General features: G+C 46.0%; 1 protein-coding gene across 1 annotated transcript in view; it reads left to right on the forward strand.

The window, feature by feature from the left end:
• The window catches only part of LOC117529603 (ephrin type-A receptor 6-like), a 384,313-nt gene that overhangs the window by 97,249 nt on the left and 271,602 nt on the right, over positions 1 to 15,462 (forward strand). The gene's annotated exons all lie outside the window — the stretch shown is intronic.

A 15,462-nucleotide genomic window follows, 5' to 3' on the forward strand; every position in this document is an offset into this window, starting at 1 on the left:
ATCAACTTTTTTCTTGTATAGCGCCAAATCACAACAAACAGTTGCCCCAAGGCGCTCCACATTGCAAGGCAAGGCCATACAACAACTATGAAACACAGTCTACGTCTAAAGCAACATAACCAAGGGATGGTCCAGGGTCACCCGATCCAGCCCTAACTATAAGCCTTAGCGAAAAGGAAAGTTTTAAGCCTAATCTTAAAAGTAGAGAGGGTATCTGTCTCCCTGATCTGAATTGGGAGCTGGTTCCACAGGAGAGGAGCCTGAAAGCTGAAGGCTCTGCCTCCCATTCTACTCTTACAAACCCTAGGAACTACAAGTAAGCCCGCAGTCTGAGAGCGAAGCGCTCTAATGGGGTAATATGGTACTATGAGGTCCCTAAGATAAGATGGGACCTGATTATTCAAAACCTTATAAGTAAGAAGAAGAATTTTAAATTCTATTCTAGCATTAACAGGAAGCCAATGAAGGGAGGCCAACACGGGTGAGATATGCTCTCTCCTGCTAGTCCCCGTCAGTACTCTAGCTGCAGCATTCTGAACCAACTGAAGGCTTTTTAGGGAACTTTTAGGACAACCTGATAATAATGAATTACAATAGTCCAGCCTAGAGGAAACAAATGCATGAATTAGTTTTTCAGCATCACTCTGAGACAAGACCTTTCTGATTTTAGAGATATTGCGTAAATGCAAAAAGGCAGTCCTACATATTTGTTTAATATGCGCTTTGAATGACATATCCTGATCAAAAATAACTCCAAGATTTCTCACAGTATTACCAGAGATCAGGGAAATGCCATCCAGAGTAACGATCTGGTTAGACACCATGCTTCTAAGATTTGTGGGGCCAAGTACAATAACTTCAGTTTTATCTGAGTTTAAAAGCAGGAAATTAGAGGTCATCCATGTCTTTATGTCTGTAAGACAATCCTGCAGTTTAGCTAATTGGTGCGTATGCTCTGGCTTCATGGATAGATAAAGCTGGGTATCATCTGCGTAACAATGAAAATTTAAGCAATACCGTCTAATAATACTGCCCAAGGGAAGCATGTATAAAGTGAATAAAATTGGTCCTAGCACAGAACCTTGTGGAACTCCATAATTAACTTTAGTCTGTGAAGAAGATTCCCCATTTACATGAACAAACTGTAATCTATTAGACAAATATGATTCAAACCACCGCAGCGCAATGCCTTTAATACCTATGACATATCTATCTATCTATCTATCTATCTATCTATCTATCTATCTATCTATCTATCTATCTATCTATCTATCTATCTATCTATCTATCTATCTATCTATCTATCTATCTATCTATCTATCTATCTATCTATCTATCTATCTATCTATCTATCTATCTATCTATCTATCTATCTATCTATCTATCTATCTATCTATCAAGTGGTTCTTTAACTTGTCATGATAGGGGAACCACCACTGGTGCTATTTTAGTGCTATTTGGCACAAATTTTGTTTTGCGTGTACCTCGCCGACAACATACCAACATAACCTCACCAATAACTGCGATGGACACACACACATATATATATATATATATATATATATACACACACGAGGTCTGTTAGAAAAGTATCCAACCTTATTATTTTTTTCAAAAACCATATGGATTTGAATCACGTGTGATTGCGTCAGCCAAGCTTGAACCCTTGTGCGCATGCGTGAGTTTTTTCATGCCTGTCAGTTGCTTCATTCGCCTGTGAGCAGGCTTTGAGTGAGGTGTGGTCCACCCCTCTCGTCTATTTTTTAGTGCGAATAAATGTCTGAACGATTTGGAGCTTTGCTGCATCAATTTTTTTTCCAGAAACTGTAAGAGACCTCCAGGTGGACACCGTTCGAAAAATTAATATGGCTTTCAGGGACGATTTTATGGGGATTAAACAGATTACAGGGTGTTACTGCCCCTTTAAGGATGGCCCACAACTGCTGAGAGCGCAGCGCGCTCCCAGTGCCGATGGACAGGCTGACACCCCGCACAAACAACCAGATCATTTCCAATGTGAAAGCTTTGTTGATCCAGGACCTCATCTGATTTTCACAAAAAGGCAGAAGATGTGGACATCAGCACCTTTTTCCGGCACATTCCGCCTTTACAGGAGTTTTTTTTTTCATGGAAAAAGAAGCCGAGGGACGCGCCACGGAGCCGTTTATTACGCGGGACAAAACCACCTCGGTGTTGGTCTTACAGGACAGCTTAAAGGTGGATTTCAGACGGATTCCGGTTGCTTTCCAGTCGTGTGAATATCCGATTGTGATTGTGCATGAGCTGAACATGCCAGAACATGTCCTGTGAGGCTTCATCGTGGCATTTCTTTTCGCCATGCAGCTCCGCCGCGACGCGCGGAATTCCTCTGCCTTTGTTCCTCTTTCCATAACAAAAACTCCTGTAACAGTGAAATGTGCCGTTCATTTCTAAACTGGACGCTGTCTTGATCCAGTATGTCCTCTAACTAGCACAGGAATTGTGAAAAGACGTGGACATCAGCACGTTTTCCGGCACATTAAGACGGACATGCGGAGGAGTTCGGCGCGTCGTGGTGCAGAGAAACGCCGTGATGAAGCCTCACAGAACATGTTGGGGCTTGTCCAGCTCAAGCTCAATTTTTTGGATATTCACACGACAGAAAAGCAACCAGAATCCGTCTGAAAGCCGTCCTGAGAGACCAACACCGAGGTGGTTTTGTGCCGCGTCAAGAGCGGCACGGTGGCGCGTCCCTCGGCTTCTTTTTCCATGAAAAAAAAACTCCTGTAACGGTGGAATGTGCCAGAAAAAGTGCTGATGTCCACGTCTTTTCACAATTCCTGTGCTAGTCAGAGGACATACCGGATCAAAACAGCATCCAGTTTAGAAATAACGGCACATTTCACTGTTACAGGAGTTTTTGTCATGGAAAGAGGAACAAAAGCGGAGGAATTCCGCGCATCGCGGTGGAGCTGCATGGCGAAAAGAAATGCCGTGATGAAGCCTCACAGGACTGGGAGGAAATGGAATCTATGAATAAGCCAAAGAAGAAACCCTGGTGTACAAGGCTGTGCCTAGCTCCAGTATACTGGGAGCCCTCTGGACTGCCAGACTGTTGGCCACTGCACCAACATCTACCTGCTGGATCTCTGCAGCAGCATGCAGACACAGAAGAAAGAGGAAGGATGTATGAAGACATCATGAAGGCAACAGGTCCTTCTACCTGTTAGACTTCCCTTCTCAGGTCCAAGACAGGTGAAACCATCATAGACCAGGGATAGTACCTACAGCATCGAGTTGACCAAAGTGTAGTTACAAACATTGTCCTGAATCCTATCCCAGACCTGTCTGTCATGCTGGAGCAGGATATATCACCAAATGTGGAAGTGCTTAGCAAAGCCACTGATTGCCTTGCTTGTGGGAAAGCTCCTGGGAGTGATAGTATCCCTCTGGAAATCCTGAAGAGTGGTAAACCTGTACTGCTTCAGTTCCTTCACAAATTCCTCTGCCTCCAATGGGAACATGATTATATCCCCCAGGACATGTGAGACCACAGTGACAGCAATAATTATTAGGGTATATCTTCTGAGTGTCATTGGCAAGGCATTTGCCCATGTCACTTTGATGTGCCTGTAAACTCTAGCCTCCCGCATTTATCCAGAATCCCAGTGTTACTTCTGAGCTGGCCAGTCAACAGTAGCCATGGTCTTCTCAAGACACAAGCTGCAGGAGAAGTTTCAGGAGCTGCAGATACATCTCCTTTATAGACCCAACAAAGGCGATTGACCTCGTCAATTGGGGCAGATTGTATCAGCTTCAGCAGAAGATTGGCTGCCCTCCTTAGCTGTTGTGATCATCATGTCATTCCATGATAACATGCACAGTACAGTCTGCTTCAGTGGTGCAATATTTGAGGCCGTCCCAGTCAGCAGTGGAGTAAAGTAAGGCTGTGCACTTGTGCCAACACTCTTTGGTATCTTCTTTTCCATCCTCCTCTGCTATGCCTTCAGTGACTGCAGAGATGCCTCTGCATTCAAACCAGGACTGAAGGCAAGGTGTGTAGCATCAGCCACTGCTGTTCCAAGACCATAGACATGGACATATAGCAGCGCAGTTTCATTTGGGGGTGGGCGCTAAAGGGGTAAAATATAATGCATATGACGTAATATCTCTACTTCCGGGGTGGAAACCACAACATTATCATTGGGGTTTTGGCCAAATTACATGTAAACAAAGTGAAAATGCAAATAAAAAGTGACGATGCGGTGGGAAAGTGGACATGTGTTGCAGTTGGTTTATGATCCAGAGCACAAACGTGTAGAGGCGGTTTTGCAGGTGACAGAACAGAGCTCCTCTGGTTAGCTGTGTAGGTTAACACTTACTGACATGACATCTCCTACCTCTTCACCTTTTCTTCTCCACCAGAAACCGAGAAAAATACTTTTCACCACTGCTTCGGTGATTGCAGCCGAAAACACAACCATACACACACCAATTATCCATGTGAAGTTATGTTGTGTATCAGCCCAGAGTCACGTTTTTTTTTTTCGTGCTCCCATCACAAAATCATTCAAATTTTTGTGACTGGGTTTTTTTAACTCACTATTACAAACCATACTCCTACCCCCAACCCTAACCTTAACAATAACCTAACCGTACTCCTTCCCCCAACCCTAACCTTAACCATAACCTAACCCTACTCCTTACCCCAACCCTAAATATAAACACCCCGACCCCACTGCTTCACTTTTACTTTTGTGCAGCCATCACGGATGAATGAATTTGTGCTGCCATGATGAAAATGTGGCGCTTTTGTGATTATATCATGAACCAATAGATTAATGTATATTTCGTGCTGCTGAATCACGACATGACATGAAACTGGGTTGTGTGTATATATTGGTCCCTATAAGTGGTCAAATCCCGCAATATCATGGAGGGTTAAAACGAGACTGCGCTGCCCTGTTGGAAAGCTACTTTTCGGTAATGATACAGCCTTGGTATCAAACATGGAAGATAGCCTGTAGCAGCTTGTTAGCTGACTCCCCCATGCATGCAAGGAATTTGGACTGACCATCAGTCTGAAGAAGACAAACATCATGGCACAGGGCGCACACCATCCTCCAAAAATTGTTATAGATGGGCACAACCTGGAGGTTGTAGAGAACTTTACATATCTAGGATCCATTATCTCCAGCTTGCTTTCTACTGATGCTGAAATAAGACACAGGATTGCCAAGGTTACAGCAGTTATGGCCAGACTAAACCAGAGCATATGGAATAACTCCAGTCTTGCCAATAAGACTAAACTGCAAATTGACCAGGACTGAGTGTTCAGCACCTTCCTCATAGACCACCTATGTGAGTCATGAGGGGAAGCACAATAGCCTCCATGTGAGATGCCTGTGGTGCATCCTGCGCATCCAGTGGCAGGAAAAGTCCCCAACACTTAGGTCCTAGAATGAGCCAATATGGAAAACATGTTCTCCATTCTCAGTGAGAGGCTCCTTTATTAGCTCAGTCACATCAGGGCCTGGTTTCATAAAGCAACCTAATCTTTCAGTCTACTAAATTTTCTTAGTGGACTACAGTTAGTCACCCAACATTATCCATCTAATCACCGTTTCACATCGATGACTAAACTTGTAGATTAGCTGTCTTTATCAGGCTGAATGGTCTGGAATGGACACAAATGCACGACTCAAGCAAACAGCTCTGGTTTTAAGATGGTTTTACTGTAGAAGACAGCGGAGGTCGGTACACGAGTAGGCAGTCCAGGAAAAGCAGCAGTACAAAAAACATCAGGCAATCAGGTGTGGTCAAAGCAACAGGCTGGAGGTCAGGTACACACAAAGAGGCAGGCAGAACTATGGAACGCAAGGACAGAGCTGGATTGAGGGCACAAGGCATGACAAACTGGCGAGAGACAAACACACCCAGTGAGCTTAAATAACTGCAGGTGGTAATCAGCAAATCAGGGACAGGTGTGCATGGAAAGCACCAGAACAAGGCGTGGCCAGAGAAAGAGAGAGAGAAACACCCAGCAAGAGAAGAAGCCAACCAAACCCAATGAAATGCAAAAATAACTAACAGCACAAAAGAACAAACAACCCAGAACACCAAGCAAAACTCAAACTGTGACAGTACCCCCCCCTCTACGGCCGGCCCCGGACGACCCAGGCACAGCAGGATGAGAGTCACGAAACTCACGGATCAGAGCAGGATCAAGGATGAAGCGGGAGGGAACCCATGACTGCTCCTCGGGGCCATAACCCTCCCAGTCAACCAAATACTGAACCCCACGACCACGGCAGCGAGAGTCCAGGAGCCGCCGCACGGCAAAAACAGGGCCCCCATCCACACACCGTGCGGCAGGGGGGGAATGGCCGGGGGGCACAACGGGTTGGAACGAGCAGGCTTGACGTGGTTAACATGAAAGTTAGCGTGGATGTGTATTGTCCTAGCGAGGCGGAGGTGAACAGAAACTGGATTTATAACCTTGGAAACAGAGGATGGACCAATGGCTCTGGGAGCCAGTTTCCTAGGTAGTCCTTTAAGAGGAAGATGACGGGTTGAGAGCCAAACTTTCTGTCCAGGTTCATATGCAGGTGCGGAGGATCTCTTACGATCGACTGCCATCTTATAGGCCGCAGCGTACCGTAGGAGGGCCCTACAGGCCCACTCCCAGGTTCGTCGGCAGCGGAGAATGAGTCCTAAGGCAGAGGGAACAGAAGAATCAAGTGCAGTGGACAGAAACAGTGGAGGTCGATGACCATAAACTACATGAAATGGAGAAAATCCAGAGGATGCAGAAGGAAGACTATTGTGTGCCAGTTCTATCCAAGACAGTTGAGCAGACCATGAGGCAGGATGCTGGGAGGCGAGAATCCGGAGTCCCTTTTCCAACTCTTGATTGAGACGCTCTGTCTGCCCATTGGCCTGGGGGTGGTAACCTGAGGTTAAGCTGCCAGAGACCCAGAGGAGACGGCAGAATTCCCTCCAGAAATTTGACACAAACTGCGGTCCTCTATCAGACACAGTATCCTCAGGAAATACATGCAACTTGAACACATTAGGGAGCATTATTTCTGCAGTTTCCTTAGCTGAAGGAAGTTTAGGCAGAGGGATGAAATGAGCCATCTTGGATAATCTATCCACCATGGTTAAAACCGCAGTATTACCTCTAGAAGATGGCAGACCAGTTACAAAATCCAATGTGATATGTGACCAGGGACAAGTAGGGACAGGCAGTGGCATTAAAGAGCCCGCAGGCGAGCGATTAGAGGATTTGTGAATAGCACACATTGAGCAAGCATTAACATCTTTCAACATCCCAGGCCACCAAAACCTCTGTTGAATTACAAACTCAGTCTTCTTGATTCCTGGATGACAAGAGAACCGACTGTCACGTCCCCACCTGATCACGTACCCTCTGAGTGCAACCGGAATGAAAAGCCTACCCTGGGGACAACCTGGAGGAACCGGAGTATTGCCTAAGGCAGACTGGACCCTGGATTCTATGTCCCACGTTAATGCCGACACAAAACAAGATGCTGAAAGATAGTCCCTGGATCAGCCGGCGTATCGACCGGGTCGCCCTGCCATGATAACGCATCAGGCTTGCCATTCTTGGAGCCAGGTCGGTAAGAGATTACAAAGTCAAAATGGATGAAGAAAATGGCCCACCTGGCCTGGCGTGCATTAAGCTGCTTAGCGGTTCTAAGGTAAGCTAGGTTCTTATGATCGGTAAAGACTAAAAAGGGAATCTGTGCCCCCTCCAACCAGTGGCGTCACTCCTCCAAGGCCACTTTAATTGCCAACAGCTCGCGGTCGCCAATGCAATAATTTCGTTCAGCCGCAGTCAATTTCTTCGACAAAAAGGCGCATGGATGCAACCTATTGTCTGAGGCTTTAATCTGCGACAGGACAGCACCAGCGCCAGTATCTGAAGCATCTACCTCAACCAAGAACTGTCGAGCTGGGTCAGGGAGGAGCAGCATGGGGGTCATGGTGAAGCAATGTTTTAGGACCCTAAAAGCCTCGTCGCACCCCGGTGTACATACGAACGGTCGGAGGGACGACATGACCTCATGAAACGGAGCTGCAACTGTGCTGAAATTATGGATGAACTTTCGGTGGAAACTGGCAAAACCCAGGAACCTTTGGACTTCCTTGCGGGTGGTAGGCACCGGCCAATCCAGCACGGCCACAACCTTCTCAGGGTCCATCTTAATCTCTCCCTCTGTAATAACGAATCCGAGGAATGATACTGTGGGTTTGTGGAACTCACATTTTTCGGCTTTAACAAATAGATTGTTTTGCAGCATAGTTTGCAGAACGGTGCAGACAAACATATTAAGATACTCGCGCAGCACGTCATTAACCAGGTTTTCGAACACCGCTGGGGCATTAGTGAGACCAAAAGGCATGACCAGGTACTCGTAGTGTCCTGAGGGCATATTAAAGACGGTCTTCCACTCATCACCTTGCTTAATATGAATCAAAGGATATGCGTTGCGAAGGTCGGTTTTGTGAAAATTTTAGCTCCTTCTAAGAGCTCAAAAGCAGATGAGATGAGTGGCAGCGGCAAAGGGATTTATCCTTCTTTTCTACAAAAAAGAATCCCGCTCCTGCAGGTGATGATGATGGTCTAATTAAACCAGCAGCCAGAGATTCTTAAATGTACTCATTCATGGCGTTGCGTTCAGGAGCTGACAGAGAATAGAGCTTCCCTCGGGGTGGACTAGCCCCGGGGAGTAGCTCTATTGCACAATCATATTCCCAGTGAGTTGGTAATGATTTAGCTTTGCTTTTACTAAACTGGTGCCTGAACTAAACTGGTCACTGTTGCCAAGTCATGATAGCAGGATGGCACCCCCACCAGGTCCATCTTGGAAGTGGACTGAGCACAAACAGGTTTAGACACACATGAATCGTAACAAGCAGGCCCCCAGGAAATATGAGTTCTGTTAGAAAAGTATCTGACCTTTTTATTTTTTGCAAAAACCATACGGATTTGAATCACGTGTGATTGCATCAGCCAAGCTTGAACCTTCGTGCGCATGCGTGAGTTTTTTCACGCCTGTCGGTTGCGTCATTCGCCTGTGAGCAGGCTTTGTGTGAGCAGTGGTCCACCCCTCTCGTCGGATTTTTATTGCGAATAAATGTCTGAATGATTTGGAGCTTTGCTGCATCAAATTTTTCCAGAAACTGTGAGAGACCTCCAGGTGGACACCATTCGGAAAATTCAGATGGCTTTCAGGGACGATTTTATGGGGATTACACACATTAAGGAGTGCTCCAGCCGGTTTAAAGACCGCCCACAGCATCTGAGAGCACGGCGCACTCCGAGCACCGATTGACAGGCTGAAACAACCAGATCATTTCCAACGTGAAGGCTTTGTTGATCCGAGACATCGTCTGACTTCCACAAAAATGGCAGAAGACGTGGACATCAAGACTTTTTCGGCACATTCCACTGTCACAGGAGTTTTTTTCATGGAAAGAGAAGCGGAGGGATGCACCACGGAGCCGCTCATGGCGCGGGACAAAAGCACCTCCGTGTTGGTCTCACAGGACGGCTTTCAGATGGGTTTCAGACGACTTTCGGTGGCTTTTCAGTCGTGTGACTATCCGAGAAATTGTGCATGAGCTGGACATGCCAGAACATGTCCTGTGAGGCTTCATCACTGCATTGTTTTGCGCCATGCGGCTCCACCGCGACGCGCGGAATTCCTCCGCTCCTCTTTCCATGACAAAAACTCCTGTAACAGTGAAATGTGCCGTTCATTTCCACACTGGACACTGTGTTGATCCGGGACGACGTCTGACTTCCACAGGAATTGCAGAAGACGTGGACATCTGCACTTTTTCGGCACATTGAGACAGACGTGCGGAGGAATTCCGCGTGTTGCGGTGGAGCTGCATGGCGCAAAGCAACGCCGTTCAGACATTTACTCGCAATAAAAATCCGACGAGAGGGGTGGACCACTGCTCACACAAAGCCTGCTCACAGGCGAATGACGCAACCGACAGGCGTGAAAAAACTCACGCATGCGCATGAAGGTTCAAACTTGGCTGATGCAATCACACGTGATTCAAATCCATATGGTTTTTGCAAAAAATAAAAAGGTCGGATACTTTTCTAACAGACCTCGTAATTTCTCCCCTAGCCCAGTCGAAATTGGGACCATGTTTTTGTAACCAGGGATGCCCCAAAATAACCAGGTGAGTCATTTTATTAAAAACATGAAAAATGATTGATTCAGAGTGGTTTTCAGAAATTATCATCTGAACTGACTGCGTGCAATGGTTAATCCACCCCACTTTATGACCATCCACAGCACGCACCACCAGAGGGCACAAGAGCTCATACAGTTTAAGATGTAGAGACTTGACCAGAGAAGACAAAATCAAGTTTGCATCTGAACCAGAATCCACAAATGCAGGCACAGATACTGATGAATGGTCAGAAATTAATTTAACCAAAATCACATCTTGTGCTGAGGAAGGAGAAATTGCGTTTTGACTCACTCGAATCTTGGCTTGTGGCTGCATGGTGGCACCCCTGGCTTGACAATAGGTTATCATGTGACTGGAACACCTACAGTAAAAACAAAGTCCTCTTTCATGGCGTCGCTGCCTCTCAGCGGAGGAGAGACGAGTGCGACCCAATAGTACTGGCTTCTCAGAGCTGCGGTGTGGAGATTCTGAGCAGACACGCCTGTAGGAGGATGAGTGGGCAGGAGGTCTTGTGGCGCGTCGAGCAGGAAGCCGGGCGGCATGGTGAGGAAGGTCCTGTAGCCGTCGGTCAGTCCGTATGGCGAGTGCAATGAGCTGGTCGAGGTCCCCAGGCAATTCTACAGCCACCAACTGGTCCTGAATGTTTTTGGCAAGCCCCTGAAGAAAAACATCATGGAGTGCCGCAGGATTCCAATCACTCTTGGCTGCCAGGATGCGGAGGTCCACAGCATAGTCGGCAACTTGGCCGACTATGCTGCTGCCTCAGCCTCATGAGGGCATGGGCTGCTTCTCGTCCCGGAGAAGTGTGCTGGAAAACCGATTGCAGTGCAGCTGTAAAAGCCGGAAGAGAGGCACAGGTTGCAGATCGGCGACCCCACTCCACTGTTGCCCACGCCAAAGCACGACCGGTCAGGTGAGTGATCACGTAAGCTATCTTTCCCTGTTGGATGGGAACTTACATGACATGAGCTCAAAGATCAATTCACACTGTGTAATGAAAGGTGTGACGTCCCCAGACTCGCCTGAAAAGCGTTCAGGAGGTGACAGCAAATTGCAGTATTCATGTTCAGGTATGGAGGCCAATGCAGACATTGATGGTCCTGAAGGAGGCACACTGGTGCTGTCGGTGGTTGGAACAGTAGAAGCCTGATGATCAAACATAGACAGTAATTGACCCATCTGGGTGCTCACCAACTCCATGAATGAGCTCTGGCGTTTAGCGAGGTCACTAAACCGGGAAGACAGTGCGGTGAAGCGATCCTGTTGCTGTGCGAGCTGCTTACTGTGGTGTTGTACTGCCAGCTGAAATAGGTTTGAGCCGGCTGTGTCCATCGTTGGCCAGTTTGTACTATCAGGCTGAATGGTCTGGAACTGCAGGACACAAATGCAGTCCAGGAAAAGCAGCAGTACAAAAAACATCAGGCAATCAGGCGTGGTCAAAGCAACAGGCTGGAGGTCAGGTACACACAAAGAGGCAGGCAGAACTATGGAACGCAAGGACAGAGCTGGATTGAGGGCACAAGTCACGACAGCGAGAGACAAACACACCCAGTGAGCTTAAATAACTGCAGGTGGTAATCAGCAAATCAGGGACAGGTGTGCATGGAAAGCACCAGAACAAGGCGTGGCCAGAGAAAGAGAGAGAGAAACACCCAGCAAGAGAAGAAGTCAACCAAACCCAATGAAGTGCAAAAATAACTAACAGCACAAAAGAACAAACAACCCAGAACACCAAACAAAACTCAAACTGTGACAGTACCCCCACTCTACAGCCGGCCCTGGATGACCCAGGCACAGCAGGACGAGAGTCACGAAACTCACGGATCAGAGCAGGATCAATGATGAAGAGGGAGGGAACCCACGACTGCTCCTCGGGGCCATAACCCTCCCAGTCAACCAAATACTGAACCCCACGACCACGGCAGCGAGAGTCCAGGAGCCGCCGCACGGCAAAACTCAAACCGTGACAGTCTTACCTTAAGCCTGGTTCACACGGCAGGATTTTAAAATTATCTTTAGGTTTCCAAAACCTGAGAGACCACACACGTGAAGATGAAAAAAATCATAGCTCTAACAGGTTTGGTCGTACAGTGTGTGGTGTTCAGCCACACAGTAAGGACAACACCACCACACATGAACAGATTTCACACACCAACATTCTCAGGTCAGACAGGAAATCTCGCAAAATCTCTCGAGATTAAACATGACTTCAGAGTAAACAAACAGAGATACTTGTGGGCTATTTAAAACAGAGTGTTAAAAAAAACAATACAAAAAGAAAAAGAAAAGGCATTCTTTAAAGGAGTGGAGACAACGCGACCACCGGACTTTCTGGTAAGTCAGAACAGCTGTTTTGATTTTATTTTCCGCTCCGTACGTCCATCACCTCACTTTCTGATTGGCTGCACGTCACATTCAGCAGGCTGTGTGCTCGTTTTAGTCGGAGGACACAACACACGCTGCGATATCGGGCCAAGAAAATCCAACATGTTGAATATCCCTGATTTGCGATCGGAGCGCTCCTGACATCTTTCCGAGCAGATCAGAGCGCTCTGAACACACCACACATGGCAGGAATATCTGATGAGATTATCTTTAGCATCATCACAATTGTCGGGGCATCCTTAAGATTGTCGGAAGGGGAAGATTGGGTCCAATATCAGCTTAATTATCCTGCCGTGTGAACCCGGCCTTAGTCGACTGTTTTCACAGGTAAAACGGCCTCGCGTGTGCCGTTACCGAGAGATGGCTCCATGCGCGACAGTTTTGTTTACGTCCGGGTTGGTTGTTGTCATGAACTATCTAGCCTTTGTTTCATTAACTGACTTTATTAACATTCACAGACCCATACGAACTGCAGAACGACTTGCTTAGGACTTAGCCTAGCAATTTCACTCTTTGGTTTCTTCTTCTATGCTTTCGTCAACCTTTTTGTGCACACAATGCTGCTCAGTGCAACAACGACGCCCGGTGGCTCGTGTGAGAACTGTCACAAACACATCATGACAGTCGTCTGCTGCAACCATGGCCAAAAGCAGAGGAAGTTCTCCTTTTGAAGGAATACCAGCGATGTAGGGGTGCTTTTAAGTGTTCCATCAAGTGGTGGTACATGGTAGCTGCCATTTTTTGAGGTAAGACATTGAAGTTTTATCGACTAAAATAAGATTAGCTTCCTCTGTACCAGGCTAAAAAGTTTAGTCAGGTAATGTAAACCTTCAGCCGACTTGCTTTGTGCAACTAACATCAACAAACTTGTAAACTAAGTGAGTTTATTCAACTAAACAAGATTAGACTGCTTCATGAAACCAGGCCCAGGAAAGTGGACCTACATCGCATCCCTAAAGACCTTCTGTATGTTGAGCTGGTAGAGGGCTCATGGTTTACAGCGCTACAAAGAAATCTGTAAGAAAGATATGAAAATGTGCACCATCAACAATGACACTTGGGAAAACTGTGGAGAAGACTGCTCAACCTGGCGCCACGCTGTCAAACAGGGTACAGTGGTCCCTTGTTTATCGTGGGAGTTACGTTCTAAAAATAACCCGCAATAGCCAAAATCCGCAAAGTAGTCAGCGTTATTTTTTACAATTATTATAGACGGTTTAAGGCTGTAAAACCCCTCACTACACACTTTATACACTTTTCTCAAACAGGCATTAATATTTTCTCACTTTTCTCTCATGTGTAAACACTCTCAAAGTTCAAACCTCAGTAGAAAAATAAGACCAACCTGTTTTCAGGCCCAAACATTTGTTTGAGAAATAAAAATAGAACGTTTTCCTATAAATAATTATGATGGCTTTTAGAACTAACAAATTTAATTTTAACGATCAACCTACGAGGTTGGACACATAAGAAATTATTAATAGTGACTGACCAGTATTTCACAGTTCCTCTGATCGTGCCTCTTCGTCCTGGCACCGCTCCGCTGTAGCGTGTTTTTCCACTGAGTGGCACCCCTGTGCAGGTGTCTTTTTCCGAGTGAAGAACACAGTTATGGGTAGTTGTTGGCGCTGTTTTTTCTTCTGGGCGAGAAGATTCTTATAAACAGACATGCAGAACACAGTGCGCGTGCTCTCCCTTCGTGGTGCCGCGACTGGCCTGCTTGATGAGGACACAGAACACAATACGCTGTAAAAAAAAAAAAAAAAAGCATGCAAAATTGGACTAAAAAATCTGCGAAACTGCGAGGCTGCAAAAGGTGAACCACTTTATAGCAAAGGACCACTGTACACAGATAGAGGTGAGGACTGTGCAGCTCGAAGGAAAGAGAGCTAGGATGAAGGCAAAACAACAGCAACCAGAGAACTTCAAGACTGCCATTCACGAGTTGGACTGTTTAGCTGCTCGTAAAGGTGCAAATGAACATATGTATACAGTACACATAATACAGATGGTGAATCAATCAAGTGGCTAAAGTAAATCACAAAACACAGAACAAATCAAACAACAACAAAAAATTTATCATGCGATGTCACTTCATAAGAGCTCCTGAGCTAAAACTCCAAACTGTCCTTACTCTTATCTTTATTCAGACAGACCCTCTGGCCAGAAATGTCAGGGATTTCATTCCGCTCAGAACAGATAAAGATGTAAACAGGCACAACTATTTTTACACTAGAGGGAAGACAAGCCTTGCATTTCAAAGAAAATCACACCGACAGTTGGTGACATAATTCCAGTGCTGAAATCTGTGCCAGCAGCCTGATCTCCAACTCAGTCAACTCAGAAAAACCTAGAGACTTTCTTGCAGAAAAGTCAGTTGAAAAATGTCAAAGATATATTTGATATATTTGAGATTTATCTCAAGTCAATTAGTAATCGGAAACTTTGAATGGCACTGCCATGTCTGCAAAAAGCTTCTTTCAGAAATCACAGCAAGAGGTTTGTAACACATCCAAGGCTGACTCAGGAATGAGTGAACTTAAACAAGAAGGTTATGTTTTTAACATATCAGTCTCTGGGTTTTTAAGCTCAGTCACAAAAAAGTAATTAAAAGATGTTCAGAAACGTTGATAAGGAGGTTGACCTGACCTGTAGGAGGTGTGATTACAATGTGAAGTGGCACTTGATAATTATAAGTGGCCTTGTACTTGAGATCCACTTTCACTGACACTAGCATGTTGGTTGTGTTTGCTTGATCTGGAGCTTTCAGTTCATGTTGTAAATAGAAACTCATACGAGGTCTGTTAAAAAAGTAACGGACCTTTTTATTTTTTGCAAAAAATCACGGGACATGTT

Source organism: Thalassophryne amazonica, chromosome 2, assembly GCF_902500255.1.
Source record: "Thalassophryne amazonica chromosome 2, fThaAma1.1, whole genome shotgun sequence".
NCBI lineage: Eukaryota > Metazoa > Chordata > Actinopteri > Batrachoidiformes > Batrachoididae > Thalassophryne > Thalassophryne amazonica.